The sequence below is a fragment of the Tyto alba genome, unplaced genomic scaffold (genome assembly GCF_018691265.1).
Source record: "Tyto alba isolate M040663 unplaced genomic scaffold, T.alba_DEE_v4.0 Super-Scaffold_42, whole genome shotgun sequence".
In the NCBI taxonomy this organism is placed as follows: Eukaryota; Metazoa; Chordata; class Aves; order Strigiformes; family Tytonidae; genus Tyto; species Tyto alba.
This window is the reverse complement of record NW_024881318.1, coordinates 17628048-17648654: the sequence shown is the minus strand read 5'-3', so window position 1 is coordinate 17648654 and position 20607 is coordinate 17628048.

Here is a 20607-nt window from a genome sequence, read left to right as displayed (position 1 = left end):
TTTCCTCTGCTATCTCATCAGCATCTTTAATGTGGAACAGAGATGTCTGTAGCTTCTTAGCAGAACATAACACTAATGGGCCACTGTAACAAATGACTTGAAAATGCATGGTAAGCAGTGACACAGTAGTCAACTCAGCAGCAGGCTTGAAGCCTGGTGTTACCCAAGTTGTCCTTTGCCCATCCAGGGCTGCAGTGGCTTCATGGTGGCCTTAGCTATGCCTGGCCACAATTCCTGAACTCAGAGGAGATTTGCATTTTGCTTTGCTAACCCAAACGTTAAATTAGTTGGACTAAATTCCATCCCCTTTGGCAGTCCTTTTCCCTTCATCCTTAAACAGGAAAATACAACTTGAGTAATTTTCTTTTCCACCATCATCATGGAAAATATGAGGACAGGTTCTGTGGCTGTGGCCAGCAACGTTTTCTCAACTGTTTTGTGTTAAGTATTGCAGTTTAGAGCCTATGAAAGCATGCAGACTTACAGGTTTTGACACCGGGTTCCGTACTACTCAAAACTGCTACAGAGAGAAAGAGGCGGCATCTGATCAGTGAGCCAGCGAACAGGAGATCAAACAGTCTTTCTCTTAATGTACATCATATGGATGCCTTGGTTTCATTTGTGCCGAGCGAGGCCATGCACGCAGCTCTAGGCCAGCCCCTGGAACGCAAAGCAAAGCTCGCAAGCACTGCTGTTGAAGCACATGGTATTGAAGACATTCCTTCTCGCATGCCACCGCCTCTGCTCCTTGCAGCAGAAGCCCATCCACCATGCACAAAGGCTTCCGATCGCAGTCTGGTTGAATATGGCACACATTAAGTGTTTGTCATGAAAATTACCTGAAGAGATGGTGCACTTTCCCAAGAGCTGGAGGGAGTGTCTAAGTAAAACACAACTGTGAGGTGCTCTGAAGATTAATCTCTGATTTTATAGCCCAAACCGTCTGTCTCCTCTTACGTGGATGAGGAAGCACAAGGCCAATGCTGACATCTTGCTTGGCCTTATCAAAGGCTTCGAGTGGGCCACATAATACCTGGCAGGAGCAGGTTTCCTTGCATGGAACTGTTTCACCCTCCTTCCCCAACCCTCCCGGTGAGGAGAATATTGGAGAGAGCAAACGGGGTTTTGCCATTGCAGCACCAGGCTTACACGGCTGGGCTGGCACCTTCAGCCTCATTTTCTGGTTAAAGTAAGGCACTAATTCCCTGGCATCTTGTATGCATTAAAGCAGCTTGAAACCTTCAGATGTCAGGTTGTGTAAAAGATTTCAGAAAGGACTTAAACCTTCATTTGTCACTAGGTAGTGCCAGTCCTGGGACAGATATTATGTCACTGCTTGAGAAGTGGAGACAGCACTACTCTAGATCCCTGCTGGAAGGAGATGTGTCCCAAGTTATGTAAATTATTTACAAGGGAGTACATTGTAAATTATTTACAATGGACAAAACCCTATAATTATTCACACTTACTCTATTCTAAAATAAGGAGGTAATTAAGATTTATTACTTGACATTTTGATAATTTTTTTTTTTTTAATATGACATTGGGTTTTGTTGCCTTAGTTAGCACTGTGCTGTCAGACTAGAAGGACTGATTAGAGACTTGGGACAAGTTATGAAAATCTAAGGAAAAAGCAGGTATTTTGCAGGAGGGCATATTTAGTGATGCAACTTAGAACTCCAGCCTTCAGAGAGACCCTTCCACCAGAGGTGACTGCAGCCATGTATATCTCACAGGCAGTGTCACCCACAGGCAGGGCATCAAGAGAGAAACTGTAGTATTACCAGGTCCTTCTGCAAGCTCTCTGTGTGCTCTGTCCCACAGCTGTCTGGTGGTGCTAGTCTCAGTGCAGAGAGGGTGAAGTAGGCAAAACTGTGTTTGGTCTCAGGTTGTTTCACCTCTGTCCACAAAAGCGGAGAAAGGCCAAAGGCAGCCAGTGCCTCCATCTGGAGCAGCGCAGGAGGAAACCAGCAGCTGCCTTTCTCCTTGCGATCTGTAACCAAAAATACAGAGGAAAACATCAGGATGAAGAAAACAAATGGAGCTGACACATTGTATAAATAGGTCTTCAAATGTCATGCATGGCTGGAACAAAGATGTTTTGTTCCAAAGCAAGAGACAGCTTGAAATGGCTCAGTAATACACATTGAGAAGTTTGCTTATTAGGACCAGAGCATTTCTAATGAAAAGGTTAATTGTGTTGCAATGGAAAAGAAAAAAGGCAAAGCAGAGGCCAGGCCTGCACTCCTCACCCTAGCAAAATTTCCCACTGGCTTGAACTGAAGATTTTCTATAGCAAACATCACAGGACTGAACTACTAACATTACAATAAATTATACAGTAGGTATATTCATAGGTCAATAAAGATAGCTAAACAAACCATATATTCTAGCAGTATTAATCCCAGTGGTTCTCAGATAAGCCACAGCAGCAGCCAGCAAGGGGAACACGGTGCTCAGCTCATCCTGATGCTAGGAAGTTTCCCTGAGCAGGCACCAAGTGCCAGTACTTGAGGTCAATACTGAGACTTCTTCACTCACAGTTGGCTTTTTCACTTCAAAACTGTTGCATTTTGTTCTCTTTTCCCAAAAAGGGACACTCACAAGTGTGGAAACCTTTCCATTTGCAGCTGAATAAATGCCAAAAAACACAATGGGCTTTTGAAGGCTGCGAAGGGCTGCTGTAATGACCCAGAGCACTGAACGTTTGTGGGCAACTTCTCTAGCTTTTTGACAGCAATTCCAGATGCAGGTGCAGGTTTCCTCCCGCCACCCCAAACCCTTATTTTCCTTTCTGCCAGCATGCTGGATGAGGAATGCTTCCTCTCTGTCACTCCAGGAAAGATAGAAAGATCAATCCCTGGCCCAGAGTTGCTCACCTTATACCCAAGAGATCCCAGTAGGTCTAAAGCCACCAACTTCCACAACAGAGCTGCTCTCTTGACTGTCACGGAGTTGCTCCAGTTTCACAGGGATGTAAGTATGTCGAAGCTGTTGATTTTCTTGGTAATATTCATATACATATACAAAGACTGGATCCTTGTGCAATCCTCCTAGTCTTTCTGTTTCAAGTCTCTCTTACTTATTTTATGTGTCCTGAGTTTTCCAGAGCTTCAGGACTTTTCACTGTGCTCATACCATGTCGCCAATTCCCCCCTCTTTTCTCCCTCTGTGTTGGTGCTCTCCCACAGCTTTCTCTTCCTTGACTGTCTCATCACTCCCACATTAATCTCTGGCATCATGAATGCTGTAAGCATGTCCAAATATTCTCTTATTTCAGGTTAAAATCATTCCCCTCTGAGATACAAACAGGAGTCAACAGGCACTCCTTGTTAGCATTTGCTATTATTTTTAATAGCAGTTTTAATCTGGAGATGAAAAATTTCCTTAAAAAACCCCCCACATCGTAGAGATCACCTTTGGATAACTCTGAATTCTGAAAGACTCAGAGACTCCTTTCATACAGGACTAGGCAGGGATAAGAGTGGCTGCATAGCCAGGGCAAGGATGAAAGATCTCCTAATACCCTGTCTCTGGTAATGGCCCTCAGCTGGGAAAGGAAATAGTAGAATAAAAAGGCAAATTGGGAGTGGTATTTTCCCTGGAAACCCCACCCCAGTTCCAACAATTTGGAGTTCAGGAACTTTCTGAGCCAGATGTTTTATCATTGTCCAACAGCCTTTGGCAGGTCTGTCTCCCTGGGAAGGCACCCAACATCCTCCTCTGTGAATTTATTCTTTTGGGCTCTTCTGTGCTCTGGGGCAATTTAATTCTATGCAATGTGAGCAAGCGCTTCTCTGCTGGCACTAAACTTTCATTTCATTGATTGCCCACTCATCCCTGTCTCCTGATGAGTTGCCAGTCCTCCTCCACCTTCATTGGGTCTGTCCGATCTGAGGAGCCATCATATCTCTCACCATTCATGTCTTCTCTCTCTGTCTTTTCCAACTGGACCACATTCCTCCTGAGGGGAAGGTGCTCCCAACAAGATGCTAGATGGGAGTAAATCCTGAATTTCCACAGAGGCACACTGATATTTTTTGTTCTGTTTTCCATTCACTTTCCAATAATTCCTTTCAGGTGCTGGATGAGGAACTCATCAGAGACATGACTTCAGATGTAACATGTTGCATCCTTTTGGGAATCCTTTTCATTGAACACCAAACTTTTTGCCAAATATCAGGTCTGAGCCCTACTAAGTCCAATTGTGTCGATCTATGCAACATATCACATGGCAGCCAAAATAAGATTTCATTTTACGGATGTGAAACCATTGTGGACAGTCACTGTGGAACCAGAAGGCATTGCCCCAGGGTTTGGCCACTGTGCAGTACAAATGGATACCCACCTCTAAGAGCTGTCAATTCATGGAGACCCCAAGTCTCCAGGTTTGAGGCACCATATGACTTAGGAACAAATCTTGTGTCTCGTTGCTCACATAAAGTTAATTAAAGGGAATTTGTCCTCTGGGAGCTACCCAGAGCGGTGCCTTAAATCAAAAATTGTCATTAACAATGAGTTGGCCCTTCTTGAAAACAGTAGTTACTAGAGGAAACAATATAGCAGTAGCCCAAAGACAAGCAACGGTGACCAAGTTCTTCTGCAAACAAGGGATTCAGGGAGAATCTGAAATGTGGCACAGGCCACCGCACCAAGCTATGATGATCAGTGGAAAGGGCTTCTGTCAGGCCAGGAAACAAGTGGGTAAATGCAAAACTTTATCCAAAAGAGAAAGTTTCTGTGGCTTTCACATGAACCGGGTGCCTACCACAATGAAGAAATTAAGATGACCTAAGAAGCAGATGTTTGGGAGCTGCTGAAGAAAGTCCTGCAGCATTTTTTCTGGTGTTTATCTAAGGAGGTCAACTTCTGCTAACAGCAAATCTTTTCCTATCACGGATATCTGGTTTCATTTCATCTAAAAGAGGGAATCTTATTTAAAATCCCAGAGCAAGTCAGTGATAACAAGGCATTTTTGCAAGGAGTACAGAAACCTCTCTTTCTGACTTTGACAAGTGGTGGAGCAAAATTTGGAATAGTTAAAGAAAATTCTCAAAAACCTTGAAATTTGTTCCATTAATCTATCAAGAAAGGCTTGGTAACACCTTAGGCTGACTTCTTAGTGTCAATAATACGTGACTTTTATAGGACAATGTAAGTAAGTCTCAGTAGTAGACTGTGGTTTATATTTTGCTGAGTGAGTCTATATATTATGTCCTAGTATGAACCAATGAAGCACTTTTATGTCAGATCTCTTTGGCTGCCTGCTCTGTGGAGGTGGTTTTAGATCCTTTTAAATCTTTGTCTATTCTTTGTCTATTCTTTTAGAACAGATGTTATACTGGCCAGATTTAATGTAAACAAATCTCAGATTTTTCCTACATGATATCAGTGACATGACATGACATTTCCCTAAATGACATGCTTTTTCGCACAAGGTGAAATAATGCACAGCCTAAAATTATTTCCCCATCCCCACTGTCTGAAGTATAAATGGAAAACAGGAGTGGCCATAATCAGAGGCCACAGTGATGCTGTTGTATTTAGGACAAGAAAGTTCATGAAAAGTTTCATGTATTGGTTTCATGATAAACTGTACCTCTCCTCTATCTTCTCTGACACTAACTACAGACTAAAAGTATACTTTAAAATGACACTGTGTGAAGATTTTTGAGCAAATATGGTAAAGGCTCTCCTAAAAACAAAGGTAATCCCTCTGAGCCTCTGAGCCCACGTGGTCTCAGTCGTGTTTATTCACCTCTTCCAGTGTTATAACTCAATAAATACTGCTATGGCTTAGCTAGGACAGCCATTAAATGTATAGTTTTATGGCTGAGTCTGCTCTCTGGTGCTCATTTAATCATGTGTTTTATTGTCAGCTCTTCTCAAACTGTCAAGCCGTTGTTCCTTATGAGAGAGAGACCTGCTTTCTGTAACACACATCCCCCTAGTCCCACTCATCATTTGGTACTATTGCCTTTCTTTTCTCTAGCCTGTCGATGACATTTATGGCTGGTTTTTCCCAAGAAATAGTATATTTTTAAAACAAGGCCTCTTTCACTTTTTAGTGCTTTGGCTCAATAATTTCTCAAACATTAGAAATGGCCCAGCTGATGTCTTGATCTTTATATCCATCCCCATCCAAGAGCTGTAAGCAGCAGTGAAAACTCACTGTGTACTGATTCAGGAGGCCCCATGGAAAATCCCTTTCCTGCTCTGCTCAGCAACACAAATTAAGAAGCTGCACACATCGTAGTCCGTGGCACTGGGCTGCTGCTCTCTGTGCCCTCCCTGAGCACAGGCAACACAACCGTGGGCAACAAGGCCAATGCAATGGAGAAATGCAAACATTTGCCCACCCACAGTCACATCCAGCAGAAGTCTACTACTAGTAGCACAACACTGCAAACTGGTAGTATGTAAATGTGTAGTAGCCTACACTGTACACAGGATTTACTTAAGCTGTGGGGCTGTCTGTGTCCATACAAATTCTCAGAATAGAATAGGATAGATTATTTCAGTTGGAAGGGACCTACAATTACCATCGAGTACAACTGCCTGACCAGTTAAAGAAAGTCCTCTGAGCCTCATCTGGGGAATAGCACACAAGGATCAGCGGGGAGAGCTGCTGCTTCAGCGGTTACCAGCCTCATTTAGACCTACAGGGATTCACACAGACAACTGTTTAGCAAGAGGAACCAAGCAAATAATGTGCTTCTTGGACTTTTATGAATTTCCACATACAAATATTTTAAGAAGAAGTGTAAAGATTGCCTGTTTTTCCTATGTTTTTTCAAACTCAGCCGTTTGTTTCTCCATCAGAAGAAGTTGGCTCAGCAAAACGGAAACCTTTTGTGATAACTCATCCATTCAGGCAGCACTTCCTATGTCAAGCAATAAAGGGAGATCAGCTCACCTCTCCCATGGATCTCACAAAGCACATCAGGCTATACAGCAAAGCTGAAATAAAGTGCTCTGGCATTTCAGAGAAGAAATATCCCACCAGGTTTTGAAAAAAATCCTTAGCTAACTACTTCTGGCACTTCACTTCCAACACTGGTCTGTAAGTAGGTTGTGTCCATCCTGACAAGTCCTGCGATCAGCCAATTGATGGGATCTTAATTAGGGCATACATATTCACTTTCTGGGTCACGGGGAAACAAAAAAAAAAAGAAGAAAAAAGCCACTCCTTTCTGATAACTAACCACTACAGAACCATCCTGCTGAAGGCAACAGAAGATAGCAACAACTTTCACATAATCAATTTAAGAGGATCAGAATCACTTGAAAAAAGAGTCCTAATACTGCATTAAGTTGCACAGTATTAATCTCATTACCCATGTACTTTCTAAGTGTTCCGCAAAAGTCTAACCCTTGACTTGGGCTGACCATGCTCCTGAGAATTGTTGAAACTGCTCAGCAAATGATATGGATGAGAGTGCAGTGAGAAAGCAGAAAGGAGCCTGGAGTTGGGAGGCCAGGCTACAGTATCACTAGTTCAGTCCAGCTGAAGAAAACCCTCTTTTTCAAATGTTACAGAGAGCAATAAATGTGTGTTTCCTGACCTCAGCAGCGGTCTGGCTGAGAGGAGCCCATTTCAGTTGCCGAAGCCGTGTACATCAGCTTTGCAGATTTGCCAGCTCCCTCTGCAAAACGGCCTGCAACATGTGTACACATGGTATCTGGCAACAATAATTCAGAGAAAATGAAAAATGCTTCTCATTCATTGCAAACAAATGCATACAGTGCAATCCCAGGCAAACTTTCCCAAAGCAGGCAGCTTTCCGGATTAAAAAAAGGGAGTGAAAAGGGACTGTGGGGGCCCAGGGGACCCCTGACAGGAAACGCGTGGGAACGGTTACTTCAAAGAAGGGAGCAGATATCTAGGAAAAGAGTAAGTTTCCAAATGTGGCCTTTGCTTTCTGGTCTGGAAGAGCAGAGCTCTGCCCGTGGCCACCTTGGGCACTCACACTGCCAGGGCTGCAAACCACGACCACCATCAACGTCCTGCTCACAGCATGGACCCTCATCGCTCATTGCCAAGCTATCCCCAGAACAATTACTTCTGGCGTTTTAAAGCCCTGTGACTCTGCAAGTCTGAGCACTGAGAAATAAACAGGCTTTCATTTACTTCCAGATTTCTTCCCTGTAGAGGCTTTGTCTGCCAGGGCCTCTGATACCAGCACTCAAGGCCACTAGAAGAGAAAAGGCATGGCGAAACTTTAGAGGGCAGCCCCAAAGCCCATCTAAACAGGAATGTTCCAGGTGAAGCCACCAGACGTGTAACAGCAAGTAACTGCTGACATGGCCTAGAGCTGCTTAGCCACACAAAATTTGAGGAAACCAACCTGGCTGTCTCTGCATCCATGCCTTTACTTGATGGTGCTCCTCAGTCTTCTCTGATACAAAATTAGCAACTATTCAGAAAAAGGCGCAGCAACTGGGTAGAGAAATGTATGGCATTTATACCATTGCCGAGTGTGAATAAGCTACAGCATGTAACACAGGTGAGCAAATAAAGCACTTTTATGAAAAATATGATAGGATATTCGATTTGGATTTGTATTGTATCTAGTGTGAAAGCTAAAGCATATTACTGTGTGTGGATAGAGTTTCTCACTTTACCTTTGGCATACATATATTTATTTATATACATCAACAGTGTATACAATACAGAGTTCATAAATTGTCTTAGTGATAGGACCTTAATGCAAACATAATAAATTTCATAGCCAACAGTCAAAATGCTAAAATCAAAAGCTCATCCGATCTCTCCAAACCAATAGCAAACTGATAGATTCATCATAGCATTTCTATTATCATGCTTTCATGAATGTTTACAGGGAATAACAGCTGGCAGCAACGTCACCTGGGAGTCATGATGGGAGACCTTTGGTTGGGAGTTGTTTTGCTTTCCCTTGTAAAAGCTCTGTTGTGTTTACTTCACTAAAGTTTAACTTGGCTATGATTTCATGACTCCTGAATTCACTCTGCCCCCTGGCCAAGCCATAGAATAGCTAAAGACTCAATAAAGATGAGTGACATCATTAACCCAATACAGTAGCTATTCAGACGTACGCTGTGGTCTCCTTACATAATCACCTAATTTTAGCTACTGAGTGAGCCACATACAGTACCACAGTGTATTATGAGCTCTGAATAACTGTTTAATATCCAGATGCTTTTTTCCAAGGTTATTTTGTTTTCCTGATTTAAAATTATTTCCTTACACAAATCTCAAGGTATTATTGTCCCTTAAGAAAAACCCTTTCTTCAAAACATGTTCAAGGCTTCTGCTGCTCCTGATCACCTTGACACATCATTAGCTGGTCATCAGAATTGTAATAGTGATCATTCCACTAATATACAGCACAGAACCTCGGGATTTTATAATGACTGTCAATGAAAACAGTCCTAAGAAAACAGTAAGGTGATACAAGCCTTAATTCAAGCACCAGACACACATATGCCCAAGTAAAGGCACCTAGTTTGATAAAAAGTAGCTGTTTCTTGTAGTTTCATAAAATATCTGTGAAAATATTTTTTAAACCAGAAAGATTTTGAGGAGAAGACTTCTTTTTGACATGTGCTACAACATCAGCATCTGCAAGTTCTATTCTCTGTGATCAATTAACATCAGACATGAATATTTGACACCATTTATAGGTACAAACTCCAGATACAAATTAAATGTGGTAGCTTAGGTGTGCTAGTGGTAGTGTTGGATTCCCTCAGATGGTTGTCCCACGTTTGAAAAGTCAGAAAGAAAGCAGGGCTTTCATTGCAGGAATGCCATGCACAATTTGCACTCAGGTGCTGTTCATGGCTTCCAGGTAAGTTGCATACTGTGCATGTTGCATGTACAGGCTCCACAGATCACACTACTTACAAAACCAATCCAATGATTCTATTTGAGATCATTTACCTTTCTTCAGCATTTTGTCTGATATTTTGACATAACTACATTCTAGCAGTAAGAATCATAGCTTTAAAAAACTCCCTCTTTATATAGTGTTTTTCATCTAAATGACTTAATAAACTCAATCTCAAAAGTTCAAATTGCTAATTGCTCAGAAGTTCTTGTGCCTGTAGAAACATTTTGAAAGGAGGTTGACAGATTTCTTTGCAATTACAGAGAACATACAAGACTAACTACAATGCTTGTACCAAGGCAGTTACTATGGAGCACGCAGAAGGAGATTACATGTAAAAGCCGACTCATATGTTATGATCCCCCAAACCACAGTTCTGCTAATCCCCTTCATCCCTATACTGGACATTTGACTTTCTCTCTCGGCACGCTCTCCCTTGCTGCTGCCCAGAGCTGTTCTCCAGCCAGGAGAGCTGGCAGCCACTCCTGTCCCTTGTGTAATCAACTAGCTCACCTCAGAGATATGCTCACATTGTGCTGGCGCAGATTCACTTTACAGCACTACAGTCTGCAGAGAGAACTCTGGCCCAGCTAGCTGTCTAGTTAAAACAAAACTAGTGTCTTTGTGACAATTTCTGGAAAAACAAACATGCTAAAACCCAAAGCAACATCCTCTGCTGGCTTAAGTAACAGCAGGTCCTTAGCGCTCATTTCCATTAGCAGAGGTGCTGGCTCCTGAAATCCAGTTTGCTCTGTGCTACTGGCACAGTATGTTTGATTGTGGTATTAGTAGGAGTCAAACAAATCATGTTAATGTTGAGAGCTGAATGTTTGTGCTTCAGAGGGCAAGTAGTTGTGCACAGCTTTCCCACCCCAGGCATCTATCCTATGTCTAATGATGCTGTGGTAATTAACAATAAAAGTTCTCCATGTGGTAAAAACTAATTGTAAAATTCCCTGTAAAAAAAATAAAAATCAGAATTGACAGATTAAAAGTTGAACCAATGCCCAGCCACACAGGAATGCTGAGAGAAGCAAGTGGAAATGCTAATTGTGCCTTAGGACAAGGAAGACACTCTAGCTGTCCCACTGGGGTCCTGTCTGTTTGTCTAGGCATTTATAAACAGCATAAACAAAATCACAAGGTTTGATTCTGTCCCAGACTGTCGGATTGCAGCCCCTGCATTCATTCCTGCAGACAGAGGGACCTATGTTTGAGATTCCAACCATTTTCAGTTAAAAAAATACCCTGGCTCCCAAGCAGTGCAATGTGATTCAGTAATAAATATCATCAGTGCTGAGCCTGGATTGTGGAGAGCCAGTGCAGTGCCCTTGCTTCCCAAAGGAAGTGAAACGTTCCTCAGCCATGTGCAGGGAACAGCGTGCCAGGAGAAGCATGGTAAGGAGCAGAGTGAAGGCAGACAAACACAAAGCAGAATTAAGCAACGTGCCAGTCAGGGTGTATTTCCAAAGGAGCCATTTCAACCTGAATTGCCAGTGTGATATGGCCACAACCTGAAAGATTCAGTTTCTGATGACAAGTCACTGCTGATGTGGTTAAGCAGCACTGCTTGTAACTCCATCATGGGCACAAACCTGCAAAAGTTAGATTACAACCACAAGATAAGAGTATTTCCCTGGATTGAAAAGCTGCCTTACATACTTCCCACACCAGAGAGATGTTGGTTAAGAGCACTAAAGAGACACTGAAACAGCAGAACTATATTCCTAGATCTGCCACTAATCTGACTTGATTAACCCTCCTCATCTTGTATTTCTGTTTCTTCAATCCTGCAGTAATAGTTGTTTTTCCCATTTAGATTCTTAAAGCAGATGATACCATTTCTGATCATAAGTTTGAGAAGCACCTAACAGAATAAAAGCCTGAACTTGAACAAGGATTCTTGTAGCCCAGCGAAAAGAAAAGGCGAGAAGTGGGGATATTATCTAGAATTTGATGAAGTTACTTTTTTTTCCTCCTCTCAAAGAAAAACATTTAACAACTTCTCTTACAGAACTGTTTAAACTCTGTTGTATGCCCATATGCTGGACAGGAAATCAAGTGGTTAAATGAAACAGAAAGAATATATGCTACTATGATACTTATCTCATTTCCAGAACTAAAGCTTTCCTTTTATTTTTTTAGTGTAAACATGAGTTAAAAGCCAGTGAACATTAACAAAAGAATCCTACAAACGGACATTTTACAGAGCCTCAACCAAAAAGATTATCACCTTGTAAACAGCAACATCTCTCACTGCATTTGGGAATGTGACAGCCATCATCTTCATTGAAACATTCTTCTGTAATCTTTCTTGCATTACAGGATGATTTTACAATGTTTCTGAAAAGCAATAGATGCACTAGTAAGTATGGGGGTTCCATTACAATGTTATGGAATCTTCAAAAGCTGACTCATTGATTTTTCTATGACTATTGGCTGTGGTGCATGGGTTTGCATCATCTTCATCCCTCACCTTCAATCTACACTGGCTTGGGGTGCCCATCTGCCAGCCCCACCACTCCTGGAAAGGTTTCCTTAAAAAGTGTCAGTGCAATAGGATCCCACAAACCTGAGTTTCAGAGCTGAGGATAACTAAAAATAGGTGCCTCAGCACTGGGAAAAATCTCACCAAGAAGATGATTTTCATCACTGTGTCAGTTTAGCTCTTTTTTAATTTATTTTTCTTTTTCCATTTTGTGTCTCTCTGGGTTACTCCAGTGCATTGTGCCATTGTGCAAAGGGTTACTATCAGTGTTTTATCTGAACGTACTCCAATTCGGATGAGTGCGATTCACGTCTCTCAGATTAAAATACTTACTACAGATTCTTCTTCTTGCTTCACTGGCTGGGCCTCATTGATTACATGGCCAGCTTCAGTTTCCCTGGTCCTTTGCATTTCACCCAAGATACTGCCTTAATTAAAGTAGATATCCTCCAAGATAACTGCTCATCCACAAATTAAATGCACCACTTGAGAGAAGTAGCATGTTAGTTCATGGGCATGATTCCCTTCATAGCATGTCCCCTTCAATAAAAGAAACAATACATGTACACATATATGTGTATACAAATGGTTGTCACATTCAAGACAAATCCGATCTCAGTTACTTTAGCATGTGAGCCTGTTAATCTGCAATAAAATTATAGTTTGTACCATAAGGTTTTGTCTTTTTTCAGTGTAATACAGGACGTTCCTTTTGGAATAATTTTCTAGGCAATTTAGCATTCAAGGAGAATATGCTTTGTGGTAGTCACTAGTAGTGGTGTCACTGCAGGCTGAGGAAGAGCCTCCTGTGAATCAGGAGCCTCCTGTGCTGACTCTGTCTGAACACTCAGTTTTACAAAAATCATGGATCTGGAGGTTAAGCATGGGCTGTTTAGTAAATTAAGCAACGAGGAAGTATTCTCCACCTTACTACATATGGTCAATTTATAATGGGCTAGCAAGTCCAATATTATGGCTTTTTTTTTCATTGTCATATTTCCTTGACATATCTTTCCTTGAAATCTCTATATACTGTTTACAGGGTGGGGGGTGCGGGTGGGGGAGGAGAATTAAATCAAACCCCAATATCTTTAAAGGTTGTTTTTACAAGGGAAAAATGTCTGTCCCAACAATTCAGCATTCATGAGAAACTCTAAAACAGAGCACCTGAAGCAAATCTGTATGGGTAACAGTATGACTGGGAAGAGATCAGCAGAATTGCTTTCTGAAATGTGAAAATTTCCAAACCAGAAAGAGAGAGATAAAGTCTTTTATCCTGCAAATTCCCTTGAAAACTCTAGGATTTTAAGGAGGCAAAGAGCTGCAATTACAAGCAGGAGAGAGAAAGTAGATTTTTTTAAAGCTGATAGGAGACAAGAGTTTGCCTCTCAGAGAGCCAGCTAAATTTGCAAGACTGCAAATAGAAAGGAGTACTTTTAACTTGTTCTACACATGACATCAGCAACTGGTGCTTGCAAAAGGACGCCCCTCTAGGCCATATTTACCAAGCTGATTTTCAGACGAAAGCCATCCCAACCACTTTGGTACTCCTCTGTGGCCGCAAGACAGAATGTGTTACGTTCCCAGTCTGGATGTCACTCATGCTGCTCAGTCGAAAGCAATCCTTTTGGCAAAAGCTCTACATGCGTTTTTTTGTCTGCCTTGTCAGAGGAAACACAGAAAGCAGCTCTGGTCTAGCTGAGAGTCATCCCACCACAGAGCAAAAAATAATCTGCATTTTGAATTATTGTCTTCCAGATGTATTATCTTGCATTTGTCAGGGTGACTCCTTGTTATTTCCTGCTTCTCTTTTTTCAGTGGTGTTTGCAGTATTCATCTGCATCATCTGTTAATTTCATTAACATCCTGTTTAATGATCTTGAAGGAGGTAGTTTAAAATGATGTTACATAAAACCGGACATAAACTCCCTATTCCTGCAGCATCCCACCGATAACCTCCCACTCATCTCTGTGCCCTATTATTTATAATGACCTGTCTCCTCATCTTCTGCAAGATCTCATGCTGTGTTCATATGACATGCTATTTTCAGGTGAAAATTTCTGAGTCACTGGGCCTTAGTTTCTTATTCTGGGATTGCTTCTGGTTTTCCTTTGGCTGCCATATTGTACCTTTAAGGACTGAATTAAAATTTGCTGAATTGTTACAGTAACAACACAGTTTTGCCCCAGTTTTAGGATGCATTAGTGAGGTATGGGGACATGGCTGTAGGCACTTTATTGTTACAAATTATAGCATTATTACTGAAACAAACTGGAAACTTCATATTCTCCCCCAAATGTTATAATAAATGTATGCGTTTACTATTAGCTCAGCCACTTAATTAATATATATATATCAAAACACCTTGAAATTATTTTATGAATAGGAGCTCTTAGTGGAAAATGCCATAAAATCTTGGAGCCATTGTTGATAATATTGCTTGCAAAGGCTATTTGGAAGATGCTGATTTCTCTATTTGGAATATTCCTGATGTTTGCCTCTGTTTTGCCAGGTAATTTTAAATGAAGATACAACTGAAAATTATACACCAACTTTATTACAAGAGTGACCCTCTTACCAATGCCACAAGTCATAGCGTTAGAAAATCTGAAGTTTGTTTGCTAAGAGATGTCTTTTTTATTAGGATCACATGCAGATTCCTAAATCTCAGAGTCCTTTTCTTCCATAACCATTGCAGACTCAGGTTTCACTGCACTAGGGGCATGCCACCAGGTGACAAGGAAAGTGAATAATACAGAAAAAGGTCAATCTCTGACTGGCACAGAATGTATGCACTACAACATGTGCAGTTTATGTGGGATGAAGCAGCATGCCCATATACCACAGAAAAAAAATACTACTACTACAGAAAAAGTCTGCATAACAATACAGTTAAAAGTGCTATACACATAATCCATAGTAGGTATTCCTTCTCACCCATATGCCATCCCTCTGGGTCCTAAAATGATGGCTTGAGTCTGAGGGGGAGATGGGTGTTTTGACAAATTGTTAGCAACCCCAGATCTTTGCCAGGAGATGGATGTTGATAAGGTTCTTACTCTTCACTCTAGAATCTGCATGGGATTACTTTTATACATTTTGCAAGACATACTAATCCCTTGCTCTTTCTTTGCTGCTTTGTAGTTCTATGTTATGGTCAGATTTACTATATATGGCCTACTTTGTATTTGTTAGACTCTTGATTTTTTTCCTCTTTGCAATCCCTAAAAACAGTTTATCCAGCCCCCAAAGTTCCCTTCTCTGAATGACCGGTAATTACCACTGCTAAATGTCTTTTAGCCCCAGGGCTGCTGGTATAATCCTGTGTCCACACCTTCAGAGCCTCTGCTATCACCACATGACTGTCCTCTTCTATGCTGCATTTTAATTCACTAGTCATCACTAGTTCATTCAATACAGAACCACATGGAACTACTACTTACCAGTTACAAAGCCAGGAATGACAAAATGAGCTTCCACATCATTGGATAAAGCTAAGCAAAACCTTAAACAAATTAAGCAGCTGTCACCTGGTTGTTAGACAGCAGCTAAAGAAGCTCAAAGGTGCAGGCAGCCCAAGACAAGTCCAAACCCAGGCAAGTCCTGAGGCCTCTCAGCTTAATACAAAACTTTGGCCTGTTACTAGCAATGGCAACTCTGTATTAAAGGGCATCCTGGGCTGTACAACACATTTGCAGAATCAAGCTAAGTAACACAAGATCGGGATGGACCAGTAACACAGGTTTCAGTCACGTGAATATTCTACAGAAATCAAGGAGAAACAGCAATACAATTTCCCATCTAGGAAAAATGGTGCCCCTGAGGATGTGAGAAACATGAGATATTGGGTGGTTGCTGGCATGCAACCAGCACCCAAAGACAGAGACTTCCAGAGACTTCTAAAAAGCTCAGGGTTCCTCAGCATTTGAGCACTATGGAAACCTGCACACTAAGTGTCACCTAACACCTGTAATCTAAGTGTCACGTACACTCCCATGTTCTTAAATCAGCTGCAATGCAATCCCAGTGATCTCGACAATCATTAGTAATGGGCTAGAAAAATGCTTAAAGATGATGATTTTCAGTAAAATGTTCCTGAGGCCACTGGAAAAGCAAATGGTGGGCAGGAAAGCTGTAGAAGAAACACTGCTGCATCCACCATGCTTGGAGTTTCAGGGAGTCAATGCCAACACAACCACCACAAGTAAGGCAATCATAGATCTCATTGCAGTATCACAGCTCTTGGCAGGTGTGAATGTAGTAATTCAATCCTAGCATAGATCAGACCAGATGTACACCTATAGGTGTGTAGCTAGCCCTACTGCTAATTCACAGATTACACAAGTTTATTGTAGCAGATGACATTTTTTATTATAGAAGGAGAATTAAAATCAGTGAGAATTCAGGATTGAACCACCTCAATGGGACAGGCTGGAAATATGCTCAGAATGTGAAGTACTGAAATGCTGAACACAAGGAGGACTTGAGGCCTCCCACATCTAACACTGTTAATCTCTGAAGGATTACGGCTGGACACAAAGGGACAGAGCCATTAAAAAAGTCCTGAAACCAAAGGACACGAAGGCAATCCAGAAATTTCTAGGAAAGTCAATTGTTTTTCAAAAAAATTCTGAGTACATTAACTAGAGACTTATGAACCCTTAAGAAAATTAATACTGTATGAAACATTTCCCTCCCACACATATGGGAAACCCTGTGGATTTGCCACTAACCACCAACTTCAGTAGTGGCTTCGCTGAATGAACAAAGAATACATTTGTTACGTCCGCTGTAAAAAGTTGCAGGCACTTTGGGGACAAGAGAAAATTCAAAATAATCTGAACAAAATGGTGATACATTTTGAGAAAATGCAATGAAATTCAGTACAAAGGACAAAACCTAATACTTAGGACTAGACAGTGAGTTGGCTGGGAAGTAGCTTTGCAGTGGACGTTCTGGAGTTCGAGGGGGGTAAGGACCTGAACACAAATCTGTAATGCTAAACTGCAGAGAAAAAAATGACTGTAGTGAGACATACAAACATTTTTCCTGTTTACTCTTTAGTAATAAGAAAGTAGCTTCATCTGAAACACTGAATACGATGTGGTCAGTACAACAAATGTGGACAATCAGAACAAGGCAGAGAAGAGCAAACAATGATGGTATGTCAGAAAACAAACCGTAAAGGAAAATAAAAGAATAAGAGGAGACAGGAGAAGACAATAAAATTCAAACAGTAAAAAGCTGCTGCAAAGGGGAACGTCATAAACTGACTTCCATGCTGCTGGGAACAGAATAGGAAATAGTGGACTTAAATTGTTGTAAGAATGTTTTTCTCCGATTATAAAAAAATTTCTACTGTTAAGAATGAAGCATTGGAACAGATTGTTTAGGGAGATTGTGCAGTGCCTATCACAGAAGCATTTAATGCCAGACCTGGTGCAGGTATAGCTGAAACTTAAGTCAAGGATGGACTACACAACTTCTCAATGACCCATTTAGTCCAGTTTATCTACTGCAGGTATTCATAAGTTCCATCTACTATTTCGTGATACAAGGAAAAAGGCCAGAGCCTGCAGGAATAATTCTTTGAAGGAGTAAGAAAAATTGTAAGTACTAGCACTGATATACAATAGCCCTGCATGATAGCTGAGGTACATTAAAAAAAAGAAAAAAAAGAGACTTATTGGCTATGCTTTCTGAATCAGCCTTCTTTTGAGTCATTTCTCAGAGTACAAGATGAACATACCGTCTGATCATCAGCCATTACAAAAAAAAAAAAAAAACCAAAACCAAACTATTACCAAGGCACTCAAGCAACACAAAGGTTATGGAGATTCCAACAAGTGGATATAAGACACTGCTGCCAAAGTGTGAGACTGTCGGCATGCTCCAGTACCTCTGCATGTACAATGGGAAGCTTTGACAACCAAAGCAAATTTCAACCAGGATGATGTGCTGCAGAGATATAAATACCTTGTGTTTCAGAGGTATCAAGACTGCATGAAACAATTAGATGCTGGAGTCCCAGAGGATGGATGTATACAGAATTATGTTTAAGTGGGATTAGCCGAAAATCCTAGCAGATTTAAAAACTGATGTAGTAAGATGTATCTATGCTTCAATGCCAGGCAAGCATAAGGTCATCTCTGCTAGCCAGCTATCCAACTCTTCATTTACATTTATGCATGAAACAGTTCAACAGATAAGAAGAGCTCAGAGATCAACAACATGGGACAGAAGCTCACAAAATCCTAGCCTACCCATGGTAAAAAGTCAGCACAAGCCTCCTGATTTTTAATGAGAGTAACCATAGGGCCTTCGGTAGGTTCCCATTGCTGAGCAGCAGGCTAGGAAGATAGACAAGCATTTAACACAATGAGGAAACAGAAGAGGGATTTTGTAATATTATTGTGACTAACAGGCCACATCAAAATTCTGATGATTCAGTATTAAATAAGGATGTAAGCTACAAATGTCTCAAGATGGATACCCCCAAAGGCATCTGAGGTCAAACAAACCAATGGATAAAGATCTAACTAATAAGATGGCATTTTGGCTTAGCAATGCCACTCATTGCACAAGACTCCTCAGGGTCCAGCAGAGATTGAACGGATAGGACAAAGATTCATGGTTTCTCTTCCCATAATACATACTCTTCTATAGCCCAACAGAGAAAAGGCAGGCATGACAACATCAAACTAGGCATGCAATTATAAGCAAGGAGCCAATGACTGGAAGCCTCTGGGCACAAATTCACCGTTTTTGCCATCAATCACAAAACAACAGAGGCAAAAGTATCATCTTCAGTAAATTATAGGTCACAGGACGTAGACCAGAGAGGAACTTGAACAATCATGAAGTAGTTGCAAACAGCCAGAGGAAAAGTGCCAGGTCTCAAAGACAGCATTAACAATCTTCCAGCCTGTTCCAGAAGACTTAAAAAATAAGGTAGGACAAAGGAATGAGGAGAATAGGACAATACAAAAGACTAGAGTCAAATGAAGATCTCTGTACCAATGGCAGCAACACGAACAAGTAATGGGAAGCCAGGCTGACCACTAGCTGGTGGGCTGCAATGATCTGGCAGGAAAAGCCTTGATCCCATGGACAGGCATGTAGTATTTAACAGCTGGTCTTAACTAGTCATTAGCACAAAGGACAAAACACCATAAACTGCTATAAAGAAACATCTAGAAGCTACACAGAACACAGAGAGAGAAATCCAGATTTGGAGAAAACACCATAGCAGCCATTCTGCATGCCAAAATATTAGTGATGATTGTGGCACCTCTGCAGGCAAGTCTTTGCCCACCTTGCTTCAGAAATACAGAAACAAAAGCCCATCTGGACTCTGGACACATTAACACCAAATACAGACACATGGAGGACCAAGATTACAACTTGGCAATTACTAAAATATAGGTCCTTTGTGAAGTTTAAAAGAAAACTAGATTGATAAAAAAAATACAAGTACAGTTTCTAATATTCCAGTTTGCATGTAGAGTTCCATCTTTCATACCAAATATTTAATCATGTTAATAGCTTTAATGTTGAGATTTTTCCCTGGACAATTCAAAGGGCTGAGTCAGAGTCTGCTGTCCCAACTACGGTCAAGCACACTGTTTGTATCTCCTTCCTGACTGGATTAACTCTTACATGGAGCTGTTCAATATTAAAAACTGCTTTTAAAAATGTGTTAAGATTTGCCTTGTTGGTAAACATGCCTGAAAAGCCAGTGTAAGGACTATGGCAAATAAACCAAGCCCAGATTTAAAGTAGAAGTACAATTCAAGTTAGTTTTAAATCTTTTTAATACATATCTGCACAGGCACTGTTTTAAATTCTAGGCTGCTAAAACAGTCATTCAAGACAATTAATCACAGTAAGTAACAATGACAAACTCTTAAAAAATTCTAACAGAACTTTTGCAGGGTTTACTTAAAGCACTAATTCTATTAAGAATTAGGAAACAAGATCTAGCTGATACGAATAAATAATATAAAAGAAGCTCCCCTCAAGATCAGAGAACAGCTGCAGCATTTTTCCTCATCTGCCTTTCCCTGCAGCTCTGCTCACTAAGCCACTCTGTCTCAGTGAACAAGTAACAATAGAAATGATAAATTGTTAATATTCAGACTAAAAACCAAGGACATAATAATCCTTTAAAAATCTTATTCAAGATTTTATAGAAATTTATTTGAAAATACTTTATTTTGAATTTTGGATGAAAGGATGACAAAAAA